Source organism: Macaca thibetana, chromosome 2 (assembly GCF_024542745.1).
Source record: "Macaca thibetana thibetana isolate TM-01 chromosome 2, ASM2454274v1, whole genome shotgun sequence".
NCBI classification, from domain to species: Eukaryota; Metazoa; Chordata; class Mammalia; order Primates; family Cercopithecidae; genus Macaca; species Macaca thibetana.
In genome coordinates, this window is record NC_065579.1 from 96,152,214 (window position 1) to 96,175,159 (window position 22,946).

A 22,946-nucleotide genomic window follows, 5' to 3' on the forward strand; every position below is an offset into this window, starting at 1 on the left:
TAGGCAACATGGGAAAACCCCATCTCTACTAAAAATACAAAAATTAGCCAGGCATGGTGGCTCACACCTGCAGTCCCAGCTACTCAGAGGCTGAGGTGGGAGGATACTTTGAGCCCAGGAGGCAGAAGTTGGAGTGAGCTGAGATTGGGCCACTGCACTTTAGCCTGAGCAACAGAGCGAGACTCTGCCAATAAAAAAAAGGAAGAAGGTCAGGCACAGTGGCTCACTCACTTTGGGAAGCCAAGGCAGGCGGATTACTTGGGGCCAGGAGTTTAAGACCAGCCCAGCCAACATGATTAAACTCCATCTCCACTAAAAATACAAAAATTAGCTGGGTGTGGTGGCGCTCATCTTTAGTCCTGGCTATTCGGATGGCTGAGGCACGAGAATCGCTTGAATCCAGGAGGCGTGGCTGCAGTGAGCAGAGATCTCACCATGGCATTCAAGTCTGGGAGACAGAGCAAGACTGTTCCCACACCCCCAACCAAAAGGAAAAAAAAAGGAACACAGAGAATCTTTTTGAAAGTATTTTCTGTGGACTACATACTTCTCAGGACTTTCCCCAGAATCCATGTTACAGTAGACACCATATGATTAATACAACTTCTTAAAGTTTTCTTCCAGTAAAACAGTTTCTATTTGAATTATTCAGGAACCCAAAGAATCTGGACTGCTAAGAGGGAGAGAAAATAGTGCCCTGCTAGATATAAAACTAAATTCTCACAGGTATATTATTCTGTCTTCAACTATCAGTTCTGTGTGATGGATGTATTTGTCTATTCCTATGACAGAAATAATCCCTTGATTACTGTGACTTTATGTTACATTTTACTTTCTGGTCAGGAGTGGTACCAATTGATTTTTTAAAATAGTCTTAGGTATTCGCATGTATGCATTCTTCCATGGCAGTTTTAGAATACATTGTCATTTCCTAAAATACAATTTCTTTTTCATTTGGTTGGAATTACATAAAATTCACTGATTAATTTGGGGGTAAATGACATATCACAACATCGAGTCTTTCCATCTGGTTAACTTGTAATTACTATCCTCAGGTCTTAGTCAATTCTAATTAAACGTGACAGCCTGATATTAGCTGTGCTTGGGTAGACAGCGGGGCCTCGAAGTGGCATAGATTGAAAAGATGTGCAGAGGCAAGAGACCTGCAATGAGTCATTTAGTGGCCTGGGGCAAGAGGTGACAAGAATAAGGGAATGGATTTTCGGAAAATGTAAACATATTTCAAAATCCTCAGATTTACTGGGGAAAAGGGTGGAATGAACTGCAATCAGGCCTGATGAGGACCCAGGTTGTGTGTGAGCTGACTCAGAAACACAAGAATAGAGATGTTAAGGATACCATGCTTTAGTAAGAAAGTCACCTATGCTTTCTTTTTCTTTTTTGCCTTTATTTACTGTGCATTCTTTTGTTATATTTTTGCCTTTCCCACTATTTTCAAATTTCCAAAAATCATGTTCTTTCTCATGTGTTTTTGTCAATTAATTCTACGGAATGGCCAGGCGCAGTGGCTTATGCCTGTAATCCCAGCACTTTGGGAGGCCAAGGCAGGTGGATGACCTAAGGGCAGGAGCTCAAGACCAGCCTGGCCAAGATGGTGAAACCCCATCTCTACTAAAAATACAAAAAAATTAGCTGGGGATGGTGGCAGACGCCTGTAATCCCAGCTACTTGGGAGGCTGAGGCAGAGAATTGCTTAAGCCTGGGAGGCTGAGGCTGCAGAGAGCCAATATCACGCCACTGCACTCCAGCCCGGGCGACAGAGCAAGACTCCGTCTCAAAAAAAAAAAAAAAAAAAAAAAAAAAAATTCGATGGAGCTAGATTTTCTTTCTTAACTCCCCCACCCACCCACTCTGAGAGCCTTCTCTCTCTCTCTCTCTCTCTTTTTTAATTTTGAGAAAGGGTCTCACTCTGTCACCCAGAGTGGCTGGAGTGGCATGATCACAGCTCACCTGCAGCCTCTAATGCCTGGGCTCGAGCAATTCTTCCACCTCAGGCTCCTGAGTGGCCGGGACCACAGGCAATTGCCACAACGCCTGGCTCATTTTTGTATTTTTTGTAGAGATGAGGGTCTCACCATGTTGTTTAGGCCGGTCTTGAACTCCTGAGCTCAAGAGATCCATGCACCTCAGCCTGCCAGACTGCTGGGATTATAGGCATGTGCCACAGTGCCCAGCGAAGCCTTCTCTTTCTTTATTTTATTTATTTATTTATTTATTTATTTATTTATTTATTTATTTATTTTTTTGAGATGGAGTTTCGGAGTTTTGCTCTGTCACCCAGGCTGGAGTGCAGTGGTGCAATCTCCACTCACTGCAAGCTCCACCTCCTGGGTTCATGCCATTCTCCTGCCTCAACCTCCCAAATAGCTGGGACTACAGGCACCCGCCACCACGCCTGGCTAATTGTTTTGTATTTTTAGTAGAGATGGGGTTTCACTGTGTTAGCCAGGATGGTCTCAATCTCCTGACCTCGTGATCCGCCTGCCTCGGCCTCCCAAAATGCTGGGATTACAGATGTGAGCCACCGCGCCTGGCCTCAAGCCTTCTCTTTCTAAAGGAGAATTTAACCTTTTAATATTTACTATAACCATTGATAACTCATTGGCCTTATTCTTGTCATATTTCATGTTTTGACTATATTATCCTTTATCAGTTTCTCCTCTATTGATTTAGGTGTCCTATTATGATTTCAGTTAACACCTAACATCTAAAAAAATTATTTTTCTCCATAAAAACTATACACTACACAGGATGAAACCTACATTGATTTATTTATTTAGTTAGTTACTTAGTTAGTTAGTTAGTTAGTTATAGAGGTTCTCGCTCTGTTACCCAGGCTAGAGTTCAGAGGCACAATCATAGCTCACTGTAGCCTCGACCTCCAGGCCTCAATCAATCCTCCCATCTCGGCCTCCCGAGTAGCTGGGACTATAGGTATGCGCCCCCACACCTGGCTAATTTTTGTATTTTTGGTAGAGACAGGGTTTTGCCATGTTGCCCAGGCCGGTCTCAAACTCCTGGCCACAAGTGATCTGTCCGCCTTGGCCTCCCAAAGTGCGGGATTGCAAGCATGAGCCTCCATGCCCGGCTGAAACCTCTCAATTTATATCGTTTCTCCATCTTCTTCCTTCTCTGATGACTTCCCAGATTTTGTAGAAATAATATATTTTAACTTTAAATTATATTTACTTTTCATACTTAAATATTTCTTTAGTAACCAATTCATTAAATATCTAAATTATATTACAAATTATTTAAGCTATCTTTTTCTGTTAAAAATATTTAACCACTACACTATGAGGAACAAATTATTTAAACTTTATTTATTTATTTTTTTGAGATGGAGTCTCATTCTGTCACCTAGGCTGGAGTGCAATGGCGTGATCGTGGCTCACTGCAACCTCTGCCTCCCAGGTTCAGATGATTCTCTCACCTCTGCCTCCTGAGCAGCTGGTACTACAGGCACGCGCCACCATGCCTGGCTAATTTTTATGTTTTTAGTAGAGACACAGTTTCACCATGTTGGTCAGGCTGGTCTCAAACCTCTGACCTCAAGTGATCCATCTGCCTTGACCTCCCAAAGTGCTGGGATTATAGGTGTGAGCCACCATGCCTGGCCAAATTATTTAAACTTTAAATCATACTGGTTCCAATGTGTATCACTATTTTTGAAATAAACCTTTTATATTAGAATAATTTTAGATTCACAGAAAAATTATAAAGATAATACAAATTGTCTCCATATGCCCCACACCCAGTTTCCCCTATTATTAACCTCTTACATTAGTATGGTACATTTGTCATAATTAATGAACATATACTGATGCTTGTTACTAATGATAGTCCTCTTTTTGTTCATATTTACTTAGTTGTTAACTGAATGTCCTTTTGCTGTTTCAGGATCCCATCCAGGATACCCCATTACATTTAATCATCTTGTCTCTTTGGGTTCTGCCTGTGACAGTCTTTCATACTTTCGTAGTTTCTGATGACCTTTCCATTTCGAGTATTACTGATCAGGTATTTGTAGATTGTCACTTAATTGGGATTTGTCTGATTTTTTTCTCATAATCAGACTGGGGCTATTGGTTTTGGGGAGGAGGAGCATGGAGATAAAGTGCCATTCCCATCACATACTACTAAGGGAACATACTATCGACATGACTTGTTACTGTTGAGTCAATTTCAATCACCTCACTGCCTGAGGTAGTGTTTGTCAGCTGTCTCCACTGTGAAGGTACCCTTTTTTTTTTTTTTTTTTTTTTTTTTTTGAGACAGAGTCTCACTCTGGAGTGCAGTGGCATGATCCCAGCTCACTGCAACCTTTGTCTCCCAGGTTCAAGCGATTCTCTTGTCTTCTGCCTCAGCCTCCCGAGTAGCTGGGACTACAGGCGTGCACCACCACACCTGGCTAATTTTTGTATTTTTAGTAGAGACAGGGTTTTGCGATGTTGTCCAGGCTGGTCTCGAATGCCTGACCTCAGGTGATCTGCCCACCTTGGCCTCCCAAAGTGCTGGGATTATAGGCACGAGCCACGATGCCCAAGCCATTCTGCACTCTTTTGAAGGAAGTCACTAAGCACAGCCCACACAGACAGAGTGGGAGTTATGCCCCATCTGTTGGAAGTGCAGTTCTACATACTTTATTTGGAATTCTTCTGTATGGGAGATTTTTTTCCCCATGTATTTATTCATTTATGTATTTGTGTCAACATGGATTCATGGATATTTATTTTGTACTTTGAGTTATAATCCAATACGACTTTATTTATTTTGTTGCTCAAATTTTTCCAGCTTCAGCCACTGGAAACTTTTTCAGTTGACTCCTGTGCCCCTTTGACATAAACCCCATGATTGTGCGGTTAGTTTTTGTTTCAGTATTTCTTTACTTCCTGGCACTACAAGATACTCCAGGTTCATCTTGCATCACTGTGTTTTGCATGTGGTCTTTTAGCCTCTTTATTTGGACTATTATTATTATTATTTTTTTTTTGAGACAGAGTCTCACTTGGTCACCCAGGCTGGAGTGCAGTGGCACGATCTTGGCTCATTACAACCTCCGTCTCCCGAGTTCAAGTAATTCTCCTGTCTCAGCCTCCTGAGTAGCTGGGACTACAGGCGCATGCCACCACGCCCAGCTAATTTTCATATTTTTAGTAGAGACGGGTTTCACCATGTTGACCAGGATGGTCTCCATCTCTTGACCTTGTGATCTGCCCACCTCAGCCTCCCAAAGTGCTGGGATTACAGGTGTGAGCTACCGTGCCCCGCCCTATTATTATTTTGAGACAGGGTCTCGCACTGTCACCCGGGCTGGAGTGCAGTGGTGCTATCTCGGCTCACTGCAACCTCTGCCTCCCAGGTGCAAGCGATTCTCCTGCCTCAGCCTCCCGAGTAGCTGGGATTACAGGCGCCCGCCTCCACGCCTGGCTTTTTTTTTTTTTTTTTTTTTTGTATTTTTAGTAGAGACAGGGTTTTACCATGTTGGCCAGGTTGGTCTCAAACTCCTGACCTCATGATTTGCCCACCTGGGCTTCCCAAAGTGCTAGAATTGCAGGCGTGAGCCACCGTGCCAGTCTATTTTTTTTTTTTTTTTTTAAGATAGAGTTTCCCTCTTGTTGCCCAGGCTGCAGTGCAGTGGTGTGATCTCAACTCATTGCAACCTCAGCCTTCCGGGTTCGAGTGATTCTCCTGCCTCAGCCTCCTGAGTATCTGGGATTACAGGCATGTGCCACCACACCCGGCTAATGTTGTATTTTGTTGTTGTTGTGATTTTAGTAGAGATGGGGTTTCTCCATGGTGGTCAGGCTAGTCTCGAACTCCCGATCTCAGGTGATCCGCTCACCTTGGCCTCCCAAAGTGCTGGGATTACAGGTGTGAGCCACCGCGCCCGGCCTTTTGTTTGTTTTTGAGACAGGGTCTCACTCTGTCACCCAAGCCCGAGTGCAGTGCCACGATCACTACTCACTGCAGCCCTGACCTCCCACCTGCCTAACCCTCCTGAGTAGCTGGGACCACAGGCATGCACCACCATGCCCAGCTAATTTTTTATTATTATTTGTAGAGACAGGGGGTCTCCCTATGTTGCACAGGCAGGCTGGTCTTGAACTCCTGGACTCAAGTGATCCTTCCCCCTTGGCCTCCCAGAGTGTTGGGATTATAGGTGTGAGCCACCACACCTGGCCCCTACTGTGTATTCTTAAGTAAGATTAACGTCTCAAAGCATGATGTAATGTAGGCTGATGCAAGAAAAAAATTAATGTTATATTTTGATAAATATAAAATTGTTAAACATTTAAAAATAAATATATTAAAGAAATAGAAACACGTTGTAAAACTTTCAAAACAGTTGCGATGGGCAGAAAAAGAACCAATAAAATGTGCTGGGCCGGGCGTGGTGGCTCAAGCCTGTAATCCTAGCACTTTGGGAGGCCGAGACGGGCGGATCGCGAGGTCAGGAGATCGAGACCATCCTGGCTAACACGGTGAAACCCCGTCTCTACTAAAAAATACGAAAAACTAGCCGGGCGAGGTGGCGGGCGCCTGTAGTCCCAGCTACTCCGGAGGCTGAGGCAGGAGAATGGCGTAAACCCGGGAGGCGGAGCTTGCAGTGAGCTGAGATCCGGCCACTGCACTCCAGCCTGGGCGACAGAGCCAGACTCTGTCTCAAAAAAAAAAAAAAAAAAAAAAAAAAAAAAAAATGTGCTGTATCCAACAGAGTTTTGAAATGGAAGGAGGGTGGTAAAGGAAACAATGACTTCATCAAGTTTCTTCAAATTGTGTGTTATTTCTTCTACTTGCCACTGGGATGTGCAACCTTGAAGGATGCTTTGGACAAGGCTTCTAAATGGAAGCAAACACAAGTTTGAGTTCTTGTCAAGAGAAATACCCACCCTCTCTGCAGCAGTGTCCAAGATGATCAGCCACAGATGTTCCTGCACTTTGGTCTTGGCTTTGTGCTTCTGTTGCAAAAACCACTTTGTGCTTCTGTTGCAAAAACCATCCCACGTGGAATGGGGTCGTTTTTGTGTCCTGTTACATTCAGTGATTCAAATAAAATGAAAGGCATAGACACTCCTCGTTAGTATTCCTGAAAGTCCTTCTTTGTCAATTAAACTGACAAGCCTGCTACCTTCCTTTAAGAGACTGCTGATGCTGAGTCCTCAATTTAATTGGTCTATGTGGCATGAGTTTTGGAAGAATAAATATATTCTCCCTGATACTTTCCCTCAGCTAAGTTAGCTTCATCTTTGCCAAGTTCTTAAAATCTACTTGGAGGTCATTTCTTTGGGGTTTATTTATATCTAAGGCCCAGTCAGAGCAACAGGAATCTATTCATATGTGTCAACTGCATGATTTTGTTAAATGTGTTAAATTCAGTAACACCAGGAGGAAAACATTCTACTAGCTAGTGCTGAGCAGTGCATGGTTGTTACTTTTGTTTTCTTCTCACAGTCCTTGCAGCACAGAAACAGCTGACCCTGCCACTCCTCACCTCATCGCCCAATGTGGCATCATCACAGTGTCTAAGAAGTTTCCTTGGATGATCTGTGCTTTACTTGGACAGTTGCCAACATATAGGCCTTGTGCTAAACTCTGACCAAATGCAAAGCAGCAACAGTAAGAGAAGTGTCTTAGTTTGGGTTCCCCCTAAAGTAGCTCCTGAGATATGCAATTTATCTGGAAGTGATCCCAGGAAACACCAGCAGGGGACAGAGAATTGAGACAGGAAAGGAAGGTAGCTGCTGATGAAGGGTGCTTTATCAAGCAAAAATAACTGGAGCCTAATCACATGAAGGAAGTCTGGGAGCCAGCAGAGAATATGCACTGCCTGAAGGGACAAAGGAACAGGGACTTCTGGAAGATCTTCAATTCCCCATAACTTCCAGCCCACTGCATTAAGCAGAGCAGGCTTCAGTAGCCAGAGGATTAGGACAGCATGCTGGCAGCTGGTGCTGGCTCCACTACAGCTGCAAGGCTGTGGGGGATATGGGCAGAGTTCCAGCACTGTCCCCCACAATAGATTTTTCCTACTTCATATCAAGTAATTATTTCAGATGTCATAACATGGTATGATAATGCTTGTAACTTGCCTGACCATATGTAGTGGCATCTTCTCTTGGTAACAGGCCCTAAACTTTAGTCCCAACAGCCATGACCCAGCTGGGCCAATCATAAAATCTCATGATTCCTAGTGACACGTAAAGTGAGTTAAAACCATAATCTTGCAATTTGAACTGATAAAGCAGTTTTCATTACAAAACATTTTCAGAATAACATAAAATAAATTGAATAAAAATAGATATTTTGGCAGTGGCTTACGCCTGTCATTCCAATACTTTGGGAGGCTGAGGCGGGTGGATCACCTGAGGTCAGGAGTTCGAGCCAGACTGACCAACATAGTGAAACCCCATCTCTACTAAAAATACAAAAAATTAGCTGGGTGTGGTGGCAGACGCCTGTAATCCCAGCTGCTCAGGAGGCTGAGGCATGAGAATTGCTTGAACCCGGAGACAGAAGTTGCAGTGAGCCGAGATTGCGCCACTGCACACCAGCCTGGGCGACAGAGTGAGACTCCATCTCAAAAAAAAAAAAAAAAAAAAAAAAATATATATATATATATATACACACACACACACACACACAGTGAGTGTGTGTGTGTGTGTTTGCCCATGTCTCAGACCCCCTATGGTAGAAAACGCTAGCTGAGTACCAAAATCTATTCTCCCTTTCTCCTTGGTTGCTCAGCTAGACTACATATCCCAGCTTCCCTTCTGGTTAAGTGTGGCCATGTGACTAATACCTCTAGCCATTGAAATCTGAGCAGAAGTGAAGTGTACCCCTGTCAATCCTGGCTCGTCAAACCTCTCACATACACTCTGCCATGCTCTCTCCTTCATCCCCTAATTAGGATGACCATATCAGAGTGGCCTAAGACAGCACAACTGTGATTTACCCAAGTCCTTGAATGAGTACGTGGAACAGAGCTCCTCCTCCAACCTAGGGTCACTCTAGACTGTTATTTGAGTTAAAAACAAACAAACAAACAAACAAACAAACAAACAAAAACAGCCAGGTGCGGTGGCTCACACCTGTAATCCCAACACTTTGGGATGCCGAGACGGGTGGATCACCTGATGTCAGGAGTTCAAGACCAGCCTGGCCAAACTGGTGAAACCCCATCTCTACTAAAAATACAAAAATTAGCTGGGCTTGATGGTGGGTGCCTGTAATCCCAGCTACTCGGGAGGCTGAGGCAGGAGAATCACTTGAACCCTGGAGGCAGAGGTTGCAGTGAGCCAAGATGGCACCATTGCAGTGCAGCCTGGGCAACAGACTGAGACTCTGTCTCAACAAACAAACAAACAAACAAACAAAACTGCTGTGTTGTGGCATGACATTTTAGGTTTTATTTATTTATTTATTTATTTATTTTTTAAGACAGAGTCTTACTCTGTCACCCAAGCCGGAGTGCGGTATCACATGTTGGCTCACTGCAACTTCTGCCTCCCAGCAACCTCTGCCTCTCAGGTTCAAGCAATTCTTATGCTTCAGTCTCCTGAATAACTGGGATTACAGGGACTCACCGCTGCACCTGGCTAATTGTTGTATTTTTAGTGCAGACTGGGTTTCACCATGTTGCCCAGGCTGGTCTTGAGCTCCTGGCCTCAAGTGATCCGCCCGCCTCTTCCTCCCAAAGAGCTGGGATTACAGGCGTGAGCCACTGCGCCCGGCAGGTTTACTCATTTTTTATTTCAGTTTTGTCCACCCTAACAAATATACTCCCTGATGCCCACCCTTGAACTTTCATGGACCCTGGGCTTGGGTCAAGACGGCTCAGGGGAAAACAAAACAAAACATGGAAAGAGAGAGCTAGAAGCATGTTGCTACACTTAAAATATCAGTTACCAAAAACTCAGAAAGGCATACAAATTTGGAAAGATTTAAATAAGAGCAACTAAAGAATTAAAATAGCAGAGGTATTTTTCCATGAGGATAAACTGTGACTAATTCTCTTTAGCTTGGGGCTGAGCATGGTGGCTCATGCCTGTAATCCCAACACTTTGGGAGGCCAAGGTGGGAGGATCCCTTGGGTCCAAGAGTTCAAGACCAGCTTGGACAACATAGTGAGACCCCCGTCTCTACAAAAATTTATTTTAATTAGCCAGATGTGGTGGCGCACACCTGTAGTCCCAGTTACTCAGGAGGTTCAAGTGGGAGGACTGCTTGAGTCCAGGTGTTCTAGGTTACAGTGGACTATGATTGTGCTTCTGCATACCAACTTGGATGACAGGGCAAGACCCAGTCTCAAAAAAAAAAAAAAAAAGAATAAAGAAAAATACTCTTTAGCTTAGGAAGAAGATTAGATGAGCTCAAAGTCACTAAAAGCCTGAGATTTAGCTGGGGTCAACATATCATAATCAGAAAGTAATATAGGATACTCATTATCCCAAGAATATTATTGTATAACTTGAATACAAATAGGATCTAGCAAGGTTTTGATAGGTGGTCACTTTATAATGTGTTGTGAAAGGGAAGTTAAGGAGGTTCAGGACATATTCTCAAGATCTTTTAACCTTGATATGAGAAATGAGAATTACAACACTCTCCACACCCAAGAAAACAATACAATATTAATCAATGAATGTACTCCAAGTCATATGGATCTTTGGTTAGAACCTGAAGGTTTGATCCAATCAACAAATATTTATTGAGCAACTACTATGTTCTAGACGTTGTGCTGAGAATACATCTGAAAATAAGACTACCTTGTGAATTAAGAGGGTTTAAGAAAATAAATAATATATTAAAATGTGCTAAATGTTTAAAAAGACAGAGCAGGGTAAGGGGCATTGAGAGTGCCAGGGGAAAATAAGTGGCAGTATTAACGAGATGGTTCAAGGAGGTCTCATTGGTGAGCCACGTGGCTCATGCCTATCATCCCAGCACTTTGGGGGGCCAGAAGGGAGGATCACTTGAGGCCAGGAGTTTCAGACCATCCTAGGCAATATAGCAAGACCCTGTCTCTACAAAAATGAAAATAAAAAATTAGCCAGAACGATGATGCGCACCTATAGTCCCAGCTACTCAGGAGGTTGAGGCGGGAGAATTGCTTGAGTGCAGGAGTTCGAGGCTGCAGAGAGCTATGATCGTCCCACTACATTCCAGCCTGGGTGACAGAGCAAGATCCCTGTCTTAAAAAAACTAAGTCTTATTGAGATAAGGAGAAGAGCCATAAGGATAAGCGGAGGAAGAGCATTCCAGGCAAAGGAAACGGCCAGTGCAAAAGTTCTGAGTGACAGTGTCTCTGGCATGTTCAAGGAAAAGTAAAGAGACTATCGTTCCTGTGAAGTTAGTGAGTTGCAGAGAAGAGGAAAATGAAGTCAGTGAGATGAGAGGAGTAGACAGTGTAGGTCTTGTGGGCCATGATAAAGACTTTTTTTTTCTTGAGACAGGGTTTCACTCTGTTGCCCAGGCTGGAGTGCAGTGTAACAAACACGGTTCAATGCAGCCTCAACCTCCTGAGCTCAAGCAGCCTCCTGAGTAGCTGGAATTACAGGTGTGCACCACCACGCCTGGCCCTGTAAAGACTTTTGCTTATATTCTGGGAGGAATGGGGAACAATTGGAGGGTTTTGAACAGAGGAGAGTCACGATGTGACTCACATTTTACAAGATAATTGGCTCCTGTATTGAAAAATGGACTGAGGTAGGGCAGGGGCAGAGTGAACAAGTAAGAATTTAGGAGGTTCTTGCAGGAATGCAGGAGAAATGATGGTGGTTTGGACCAGGATGGAGGCAGTGAAGGTGGTAAGAAGTAAGTTCTGGATTATATTTTGAAGGTAGAACTAACAGGTTTTCCTGATAGATTAGATGTGGGGTGAAAAAAAAAAAGGGAGAAGTCAGAGATAAATATAAGGTTTTTGTCTGGACAATTGAAATCTAGGAAACTGGAATAGTAGAATTTGGTAGAAGTCCAGCAGTTCAGTTTTGGGCATAATAAGGTTGAGATGCCTATTAGGCATCCAAATGCCAGTGTCAAGTAGGAAGTTTGTTTACATGAGTCTGGAGTTCAGGGGAAAAGTCTGGGCTGGAAGTATAAACTTGGAGTTATCTATGTGTAGATGGTGTTTAAAGCCTTGAGATTAGATGAGATCACTAAGGAGTGAGTATAGACTGCAGTTTCCTAGAATCCAAGTATAGAAGGTGTTTCAAGAAGAAAGATGACAACAGTTGTGTCAAATGTGGCTGAGAGGTCAAGTAAAAGGAGAACTGAAAATGGACCCTCAATGTAGCAATGTGGAGGTCAATGGTGACCTTGTAATAGGCTGTCTGGGTGGAGTAGTCTGAGTGTAATGGGTTTCAGGAAAAAATGGACAAGAATTGAGACAATGACAATACGCAACTCTTTCAAATACCTTTGTTATGAAGGATGACAAAAAACAGGGTGGCATCTGGAGGTGGAAGTAAAGTCAAGAGAGTTTTTTTCTTCTATTCAAGATGGAAGAAATATAGGCCAGGCACGGTGGCTCAAGGCTGCAATCCGAGCACTTTGGGAGGCCGAGGCTGGTGGATCACTTGAGGTCGGAAGTTCAAGACCAGCCTGGCCAACACAGTGAAACCCCATCTCTACCAAAAAATACAAAAAGTTGCCTGGTGTGGTGGCAGGCACCAACTACTCGGGAGGCTGAGGCAGGCGAACCACTTGAACCCAGGAGGTGGAGGTTGCAGTGTCATGCTGCTACATTCCAGCCTGCATGACAGAGTGAGACTCCGTCTCAAAAAAAAAAAAAAAAAAAAAGACAGAAGAAATAACTATGTTTGTATGCTGGTGAGAATGCCCCAGTAGAGAGGAAAACAATTGATGATGGAGGAGGGAGGGGAGAACAATTGTAATGATATACCCAAGCAGGTGTATTAGTTTCCTAGGGTCACTGTAACAGATTGCCACAAATTTGGTGGCTTAAAACAACAAAAACTTACTCTCTCAGAATTCTAGAAGCCAGAAGTCTGAACTTGAGATGTTGGCAGAGATGCACTCCCGCTGGGAGCTCTAGGGGAAAATTTGTTTCTTGCCTCTTCTGGCTTTCTGGCAGCTGCTGGCATTCCTTGGCTTGTGGCCGCATCTCTCTCTTTTCTGCCTTCACATAGTCTTCTCCTCTGTGTACCTTCTACTATTCTGTCTGTCTTAAATCTCCTTCTGCTTTTCTCTTATTAAGAGACTGTCATTGGAGTTAGGGCCTCCCCAGGTAACCTAGGATGATCTCATCTCAAGATCATTAACTTAATGACAGGTGTGTTGGCTCACACCTGTAATCTCAGCACTTTGGAGGCTAAGGTGGGCAAGTCACCTGAGGTCAGGAGTTTGAGACTAGACTGGCCAACATGGTGAAACCCCATCTCTACTACTAAAAATACAAAAATTAGCCAGTCATGGTGGTGGGCACCTGTAATTCCAGCTACTCTGGAGGCTGAGGCAGGAGAATCGCTTGAACCTGGGAGGCAGAGGTTGCAGTGAGCCAAGATCGTGCCACTGCATTCCAGCTTGGGTGGCACAGTGAGACTTCATCTCAAAAAAACAACAAAAAGAACTTAATGACATCTGCAAAGTCCCTTTCCCCAAATAAGGCCACATTCATAGGTTCTGGATATTAGGACCTGAAATACATTTTGGGGGACCACCATTCACCCTAATGTAGTAGGTGAGAAGGAATGGGGTCTACTTCACATGGGAGGAGTCAGCTTTTAATGGGAGCAGGGATAATTCATTACTAATTTCAGTAGGGTCAGTAGATGATTTGGTCCCAGTCACAACTAGGTGGGTAGACACAGTGGTAGGAGCTTGTAAAAGTTTTTTTGGGCTGGGCACAGTGGCTCACACCTGTAATCCCAGCACTGTGGGAGGTTGAGGAGGGCGGATCACCTGAGGTCGGGAGTTCAAGACCAGCCTGACCAACGTGGAGACACCCTGTCTCTACTGAAAAAACAAACAAAAAAATTAGCTGGGCGTGGTGGCGCATGCCTGTAATCCTAGCTACTCGGGAGGCCGAGGCAGGAGAATCGCTTGAACTTGGGAGGTGGAGGTTGCAGTGAGCTAAGATCACGCCATTGCACTCCAGCCTGGGCAACAGGAGCAAAACTCCGGTAAAACAACAACAACAACAACAAAAACAAGTTCATTTGATTCCTTCTATTTCCTCAGTGAGATGAGAAACAAAGTCATCATCTGACAGTGAAGATGGTGAAGGAGTCGTCAGAACTTGGATATGAAAAGAAAAAATGTGTTGTAGTTTTCATGGAGAGTAGGAGAATGACTGGATTAGAGAATTATTAATTGTTCAGCAGCAGTAAAGCTCACCTGAGATTCAAGGTCATAATTTTTTTTTTTTTGAGACAGAGTCTCACTCTGTTGCCCAGGCTAGAGTGCAGTGGTGTGATCTCAGCTCACTACAACCTCCATCTCCTGGGTTCAAGTGATTCTCCTGCCTCAGCTTCCCGAGTAGCTGGGACTACAGGCATGCACCACCAAGCCCAGCTAATTTTTGTATTTTTAGTAGAGACGGGGTTTCACCATGTTGACCAGGCTGGTTTTGAACTCTTGACCTAAAGCGATCCACCTGCCTCGGCCTCCCAAAGTGCTGGGATTATAGGTGTGAGCCACTGCGCCTGGCCTAAAACAGGTAGATTTTATTTGCAATCCAGATTTCTGACTTCTTTTGAAAATCTAGGCGATAAGACAACATTGGGTTTGCATTTAGACATTGGAACAACTGCTAGAGCTCAGAGGTGGCTACCCAATAAAGACAGAGAAGGCTGGGTGCGGTGGCTTTCGCCTGTAATCCCAGCACTTTGGGAGGCCAAGCTGGGCGGATCACGAGGTCAGGAGATGGAGACCATTCTGGCTAACACGGTGAAACTCTGTCTCCATTAAAAATACAAAAAATCACAAGGTCAGGAGATCGAGACCATCCTGGCTAACACGGTGAAACCCCGTCTCTACTAAAAAATACAAAAAGCTAGCCAGGCGAGGTGGCGGGCGCCTGTAGTCCCAGCTACTTGGGAGGCTGAGGCAGGAGAATGGCGTGAACCCGGGAAGCGGAGCTTGCAGTGAGCTGAGATCCGGCCACTGCACTCCAGCCCGGGTGACAGAGCGAGACTCCGTCTCAAAAAAAAAAAAAAAAAAAAAAAATTAGCCTGTAGTCCCAGCTACTTGGGAGGCTGAGGCAGGAGAATGGTGTGAACCCGGGAGGCAGAGCTTGCAGTGAGCCAAGGTCGCACCACTGCACTCCGGCCTGGGCGACAGAGTGAGACTCCACCTCAAAAAAAAAAAAAGAGAGAAGATAAGACTTCATGTTGCCTTTTCCCTACCTGCTTCTCCTTACACACTACTGATGCTACCTGCCTGGCCTCTGTAGACATTTGAGCTCTAGGCCCCTGAGTGAGGGCATTCCAGTAATTCAGTATGGCTGGAGAAAAGGGTGGTGGAGCAGATGGCTAAAGAGATGGATGAGGGCCAGTGAAGAATACTGTTCCCTGAGTGAAAGTTTGGGCTATACCCCTAAGTCACTAGGGAGTTATTGAAGAGTTTACAGCATAAGAATGATAGTATCTGGTTTATCTAAGGAAGGCAGATGGATTCAAGGCAAAAGACCAGATGCTGTAAAGAAGTTATTGTTATTAATCCATGTTTTTTCTTACATCTAAAAAAATCGACAAACAATAAGTCTGGTTTATAAACACAAGTCTTCATGTCTTTTTTTTTTTTTTTTTTTTTTTTTTTTTTGAGACAGAGTCTGGCTCTGTCATCCAGGCTGGAGTGTAGTGGTGCGATCTTGGCTCACTGCAACCTCTGCCTCACAGGCTCAAGCTATCCTCCCATCTCAGCTTCCTGAGTAGCTGGGACTAAAGGTGCATGCCACCATGCCCAACTAATTTTTTTGTATTTTTTATAGAGATGGGGTTTCACTCTGTTGCTCAGGCTGGTCTTGAGCTCCTGAGCTCAAGCAATCCACCTGCCACAGCCTCCCAAAGTGGTGGGATTACAGGCTTGAGCCACCATGCCCAGCCTCTCATGTCTTAATCCTAGAATTCTTTTCCAATGCCAGGCCTCTCCTCTTCATTCTTCCCATTACCCAAGACTGAGGTTGACTCTTTTACTTCGCAGAGACAAAAGCAAAGTGTTTAATCAGTCTTATGAGCCTAGCAGCCTGACTTTTTCAAGAGTTTATGACTGTATATGTTAATTCACTTATCCAAGGGTCAATTTCCTTATCTATAAGCTGCAGATAATAGCTGTCTCATAGAGTTGCTGTGAGAATGAAGGAACTGATGTTACTAAAGCACTTAACACATGGCTGGGTGCAGTGGCTCACACCTTTAATCCTAGCACTTTGGGAGGCCAAGGCAAGAGTATCACCTGAGGTCAGGAGTTCTAGACCAGCCTGGCTAACATGGTGAAACTCCATTTCTACCAAAAATACAAAAAATAGCTGGGCATAGTGGCGCACGCCTGTAGTCCCAGTTACTCAGGAGGCTGAGGCAAGAGGATTGCTTGAACCCTGGAGGCCGAGGTTGCAGTAAGCTGAGATCTTGCCACTGCACTCCAGCCTGGGCAATAGAGTAAGACTCTGTCTCAAAAATAAATGAATAATAAAATAAAAATTTAAAAATACAGCACTTAGCACAGTGCTACTTAGCACAGTGCTTGGTGCAAACTGTGCTCAATAAATGTGAGATTAAAATCTGGCATAAAACATTCTATGCTGGCACGGTGGCTCCCACCTGCAATCCCAGCACTTTGGGAGGCCAAGGTGTAGGATCACATGAGGTCAGGAGTTCAAAACCAGCCTGTGTAACATAGTGAGACATGTGCCCCCCAATCTCTACCAAAAAATAAAAATAAATAAATAACTGGGCTTGGTGGCATGAACCTGTAGTCTCAGCTACCTGGGAGGCTGAGGCACTATGATCGCTTGAGCCCAGGAGTTTGAAGCTGCAGTGAGTGATCACAGCACCACCGCACTCCAGCCTGGGGGCCAGCGTGAGACACCATCTATAAGAAAAAAGAAAAATGGGGGGGCCGGCGCAGTGAGCGAGACACCGTCTCTAAGAAAAAAAAGGTTGGGGGGGGGGCCGGCGTGGTGGCTCATGCCTGTAATCCCAGCACTTTGGAAGGCTGAGGTGGGCAGATCACTTGAGGCCAGTAGTTCGAGACTAGCCTGGCCAACGTGGTGAGACCCCATCGCTACTAAAAATACAAAAATTAGCTGGATGTGGTGGCATATGCCTGTAATCCCAGCTACTCAGGAGGCTGAGGCAGGAGAATTGCTTGAACCCAGGAGACGGAGGTTGCAGTGAACCAAGATAGCACCAATACACTCCAGCCTGGGCAATAGAGAAATTTTCTATTTTTAGTAGAAACGGGGTTTCACCGTGTTGGCCAGGCTGGTCTTCAACAGAAGTTGAAGTGATCCATCTCAAGTGATCTGCCTGCCTTGGCCTCCCAAAATGCTGGGATTACAGGCATGAGCCACCGCACCCAGACATCATTCTTTCTGTGTCTATTGACTGGGCATCTATGAGTCAGGCACTGTTGTTGGTGTTGGGACTGCAGCAGTGAATAAAGCTGGTGTCAGGTGTCTTTTATATATGTCCCATGTTGTATCTTAGTTCGCTTTTTTTGCTTAGCATCTACTTTTTTTTTTTTTTTTTGAGACAGAGTCTTGCTCTGTTGCCCAGGCTGCAGTGCCATGGTTCAGTTATAGGTCACTGCAGTCTTGCGTTCAGGGGTTCATGCAATCCTCCCGCTTCAGCCTCTTGAGTAACTGGAACTACAGGCAAATACCTTCATACCTTCATAGCCAATTTTTAAATTTTTCTTTTGTAGAGATGGGGTCTTGCCATGGTGCCTAGGCTGGCCTTGAACTCCTAGGCTCAAGCGATCCACCCACCTTGGCCTCCCAAAATGCTGAGATTACAGGTGTGAGCCACCACTCCTGGCCTCAGCATCAAGTTGACCAATGGGAGATAGGAACTGGTGGCTAAATATTTCCTCTGTCTTACATTTTGTGCAGTTCCTTAGGCGGCCTCAGTGGGACTAAGCTCCAGTTGTTTACAGAAATTTTTTTTTTTTTTGAGACGGAGTCTGGCTCTGTCGCCCGGGCTGGAGTGCAGTGTCCGGATCTCAGCTCACTGCAAGCTCCGCCCCCCGGGTTTACGCCATTCTCCTGCCTCAGCCTCCCGAGTAGCTGGGACTACAGGCGCCCGCCGCCTCGCCTGGCTAGTTTTTTGTATTTTTTTAGTAGAGACGGGGTTTCACCGTGTTAGCCAGGATGGTCTCGATCTCCTGACCTCGTGATCCGCCCGTCTCGGCCTCCCAAAGTGCTGGGATTACAGGCTTGAGCCACCGCGCCCGGCCTGTTTACAGAAATTTTATATCCTTGGATAGGCTTTCTTTCCTTCCTGTTTCATTCTTTCTGGTCTCAATTTCTTTTTCTACCATATCCTATGGGATCATTTCCCAAAAGAAAGTATCCGCCCATGAGTCCTTCTCCAGTGCTGCTTTTGGGGGGCACCCCAGCTAATATAGCTAGCCTTTTAATTGCTTTTGTTGGGTCACTTTCAACATTTCCACCTTGGGTCCCTGGATGCATTTTGGGTTCCTAATGGATAGGGATCAGATATTCTATTTTGTATTTTCCCACAGTTACTAACGAGGGCCTGGCAAATACAAGTAAACATAGATTAATTTCAATTTGATTCAACGAAAGGAAAGAATACAGTGGCTATCTGTGGCTCAAGGGGAGCCAGTTGCCTCTGTTGCAGCTACTTCTGCCTGATGCTGGATAAAGGGAGGACTTGCCAGGGCAATTACTGTTTTCCTTTGTTGTATCCATCCTGCTTCCCTCCCAGGTTCCTGTTCCACTGACTTCCAGCAGCAGCAGGTCAGCAGCTGCTCCAAGTAGCTCATCAGCTCAGTCAGACCCAGAAATGGGGCTGTCACTGGGGCCCCGCCTGCCATCTGCTTCCTCCAAGCTGGGAGTAGGAGAGGAAAACTGGTCTCTACTCCTCAGGGGCAGAATCCACATGCCTGTCATCTGGCACTACAGAACAAGTCAGGGACTCCAAAGAATGAATGACTTCAAAATTCTTTACCAGCCTTAACTGAATCTCGTAGATATAGGGAGTGACAGACAGCTGGTAAAGGTGCAAAGAAAGTAGAACATATTTGGCAGACAAGCACTAGTTGCGGGTCTACCGCTAATTTGATGCTCCTGTGGACATGCACGACTTTTCTGCCCACAGTTTCCAGAAAATGAGTAGGTTGGACTAGATGATCTCAAAGAACCCCCAGCTCTAGGATTCTTAAATTACAGAACTGGAAGGAATCTGATCTGTCAGTTATACTTCAAATAGTCTAATTTTTTTTTTCTTGAAAGCCTTCACTGTTGGTAACAGCACCATGTCTATTCTAGATCCACTATGAGAGCTCCAGCATATCTGCTCTGGCAGGCTCCCAGATGGGCATGCCCATTTACATACAGGTTTTTTTTGTAATTAAAAATGATTTCTTTTGTAATTAACAATTGTATTGAGATAATGGTAGATTCACATTCAGTTCTAAGAAATAATATATTTGGGCCAGGTGCAGTGGCTCACACCTGTAATCCTAGCACTTTGGGAGGCTGGGGCAGGTGGATCACCTGAGGTCAGGAGCTTGAGACCAGCCTGACCAACATAGTGAAACCCCATGCCTACTAAAAATGCAAAAATTAGCCAAGCATGGTGGTGTGTGCCTGTAATCCCAGCTACTCAGGAGGCTGAGGCAGGAGAATTGCCTGAACCTGGGAGGCAGAGGTTGCAGTGAACCGAGATTGCACCATTGCACTCCAGGCTGGGCAACAAGAGCAAAATTCTGTCTTGGGGAAAAAAAAAAAAAAGAATACACACACACACACACACACACACACACACACACACGGCCTAGTTTCCCCCAATGACATTTGCAAATGCTTAATATGATATCATAACTAGGATACTGACGTTGATACAATTTACCTATCTTACTCAGATTTTCCCAGTTTTACTTGTACTCATTTGTGTGTGTGTGTTAAGTTCTAGATAATTTTATCACTGTACTACCATACTCAAGATGTTTAACAGTTCCAAAGTCACAAGGAACCCTTGTGTTGCCCTTTTATATCATACCTGCCTTCTTCCCACCTTACTTCATCCCCTAACTTGATGGATTTTCCAAATCCTTTTATTTGGAAATAAGTTCAAACTTACAGAAATGTTCAAGTACACCCTATATGCAGATTCACTGATAATATGCAGCTTACCTTTATTGCCCACTCAGCTTTATCATTTTTTCCTATCAAGATTTTTTTTCCCCTGAATCATTTGAAGGTAGGCTGCATACATTATGACCTTTACCCTTTTAAGATACTTCAGTGTGTATTTCCTAAGAATTAGATATTCTTGTACATAATTATAGTAGAAGTTATCAACATCGGTACATTTAACATTGATCCAATACTTTAATCTCTTACATGGAGTCTGATTTTGTCAGCTGGAATGTCCGTGATGTATTTCCCCTCCTCTAGCACAGGATGAAGTCTAGGATCAGGCATGGCATTTAGTTGCCCTGACTCTTTTGCACCTTTTTATCTGGAACATTTCCCAAGCTTTCTTTTGATTTTAATGACATTGACAGTTTTGCATAATACAGACCCTTCCTCTTTTTAATAGATGTTCCTCATTCTGGGGTTGTCTGATGTTTCATCATCATGATTCAGGCTATGCATTGTCCCCAGGAATACTGCATAGCTGATGTGGACATGATATCCATCTGCTTCTGGCGATGTAAATTTTGATCACCGGGTTAAGATGCTGTCTGCCTGCCTCTTTGTATAGTTACTATTTCCGCTCTTGCTACTAACAGATCTAAACCATCTATGGGGAGACACATCAACCCAGACAAATATCTGTCAGCCAGTAACAGCCCCCTAGAGTAAGCATCCATGGATGATTCTTGCCTGAGCCAATCTTCACTATACACTTGATCTCTTCAAGTCGTCTATGCCAGTATGAGAAATCAGCTTTTGTAGGGTTTAGTTTCCTTACACCTTTGGTTCTGGTCTGAGTCTTCTTCAAGTCCTCCCAATGTCCTCTATGACCCCTGGGTAGAAAAGAAGAAGTAGACTCAGTAGCCTCAAATGGAAATGAGATCATGTGGGTTGTTCCCTGTTAAACCGTCCACAAGTGATTTGCATAACAGAATGGCTTGTAAGCTCTTACTTCCCGGATCGGATCGGTTCCTAATGCCCGCTCTGCTGTCCACCACACCCCCGCCTGTCATCCTTTGGTGGCATCTTACTCCAAACGCCAGTTCCATCCCCTCCAGCCTTCTCCCCGTCCCTGGCTCCATCCTCTCTCCATTTAAGCCTAAGGGCAGCTTTGCTAGAAGACAGCACGCCCTGCAGGAACAGAACGCCTGCACTTCCACTGTGTTCACCACGATCAGCGCCCCGGGCCGCGGGGGTCCCATCCTTCCCTTAGACCGACTCTGGAAGGACCCCGAGAAGTGCTAGAAGAAAATAAGCGCTCGAGGAGGGGTGTGATCAGCTTTTCCGGATCCAGGTCTTTACTGGATACTTCTCTGTGCTCCACGGCGTGGGTAAAAGTGCAGGGGCGGCCACGGGCGAGGAAGGCGGGGCGCGGCTCCAGACGACTAGGACGGGAATCCTGGAGGGCGGGAATCCTGGAGGGCGGCCCGCAGGTGGCGGCGCGGGGCGGCGGGCGGGGCTGGGAAGGGGGAGGGCTCGGCGCGCGTCGGGCGGTGACGGCAGCGCGGAGGGGAGGTGCGAGCCGCCCGCTCGCCGGGGAGCCATGGCGAGAGGCCGCGCCGCGGCGCCCGCATCAGTGCCCGCGTCCGCAGCAGCGCCCCTGCCCGCCGCCCCGGGGCCCACCCGGCCGCCGCCCCCGCGCGCCCCGAGCCTTTGACGCCCGCGCGCCTCGAGCGAGGCGTCCCCCGGCGCGGGGCCGCGCGCGGGAGAGCCCGAGTGCAGCCTTAGCGTCCCCGAGAGTCTCGAACGCCCCGACGACCCCCGCGTCTCCGAACCCCGGACTCCGAGCCCAGGAGCGCCAGGGCGGCAGGCGGGCAGTAGGAGGCGGCGGCGCCGGAGCGGAACCACCGCGAGTGCCCCCGTGCCGCCCGGCCGGCTGCAGCGGAGGGAACCGGAGCAGCCGGGCGGCCGGGGCCGGGCCGAGAACAACGCGGAGGAAGCCCCCACCGAGGCCCCCGGGGACCGCGCCTGCTGCCGGGTTGCGCTCCGCCCCCCTCTTGCGGGTAAGCCAGGGTTCCGCTCACCCGCGCCCCCTGCGCCTCGGGCCCGGGGGATGGGGAAGGACACGGGTGTTCCGGGAGTGTCCGCTTGAGATAGTGGCGGCGGGAGAGGCCGGGCGCCGGGACCCTGCGGGGACAGCCCTCCTAATGCGCCGGCCGCACCTGCAGGAGGACCTCGGAGCCCGGAAAAGTGCCCCTAGGGCATCGTGTCGGCCACGCCGCGTGGCCTGGATTCCGCGCTCCGGCACTCCGAGGTGACAGTGAGGCGACCTTCAAAGAGCCTGGAGCTGAGCCAGGCCAGAGCGCGGGCAGCACCCCGATTCCCACTCACCCGCAAAACTTGATGAAAATGACATCATCTGAGCGTGTCAGAGAGCAGAAAGATGCCTTTTAGAGCCCTCCTTTGCATCCTCAGAGTTAACAAGTTTACTTTGTCACTTTCTTGACTTGATTTTTAAAGTTCTTTTCTAGTCTCCAAGGTCAACCTCTTGCAGGTAAAAACAGATATAATGAACTGTATCGTTTCTTCTTTTGCAAAGTTGTGTTTTAGGAAAGATGTTAAAAGTTGACCCGCTCTT

At 46.0% G+C, this 22,946-nt stretch overlaps 1 protein-coding gene and 1 pseudogene across 2 annotated transcripts in view; both read left to right on the plus strand.

Annotated features, from left to right (window-relative positions):
* Positions 1 to 22,946, plus strand: part of LOC126948533 (cytochrome c oxidase subunit 2-like) — a 281,739-nt pseudogene that overhangs the window by 127,886 nt on the left and 130,907 nt on the right.
* TRAK1 (trafficking kinesin protein 1) overlaps positions 22,016 to 22,946 on the plus strand; it is a 213,866-nt gene continuing 212,935 nt past the window's right edge. Inside the window, exon 1 of one of the 2 annotated variants that reach the window (XM_050780361.1) lies at positions 22,016 to 22,371. The gene's annotated coding sequence lies outside the window, so the exon portion shown is untranslated. The remainder of the gene's footprint in view (positions 22,372 to 22,946) is intronic. The other variant, XM_050780365.1, reaches the window with a different exon arrangement.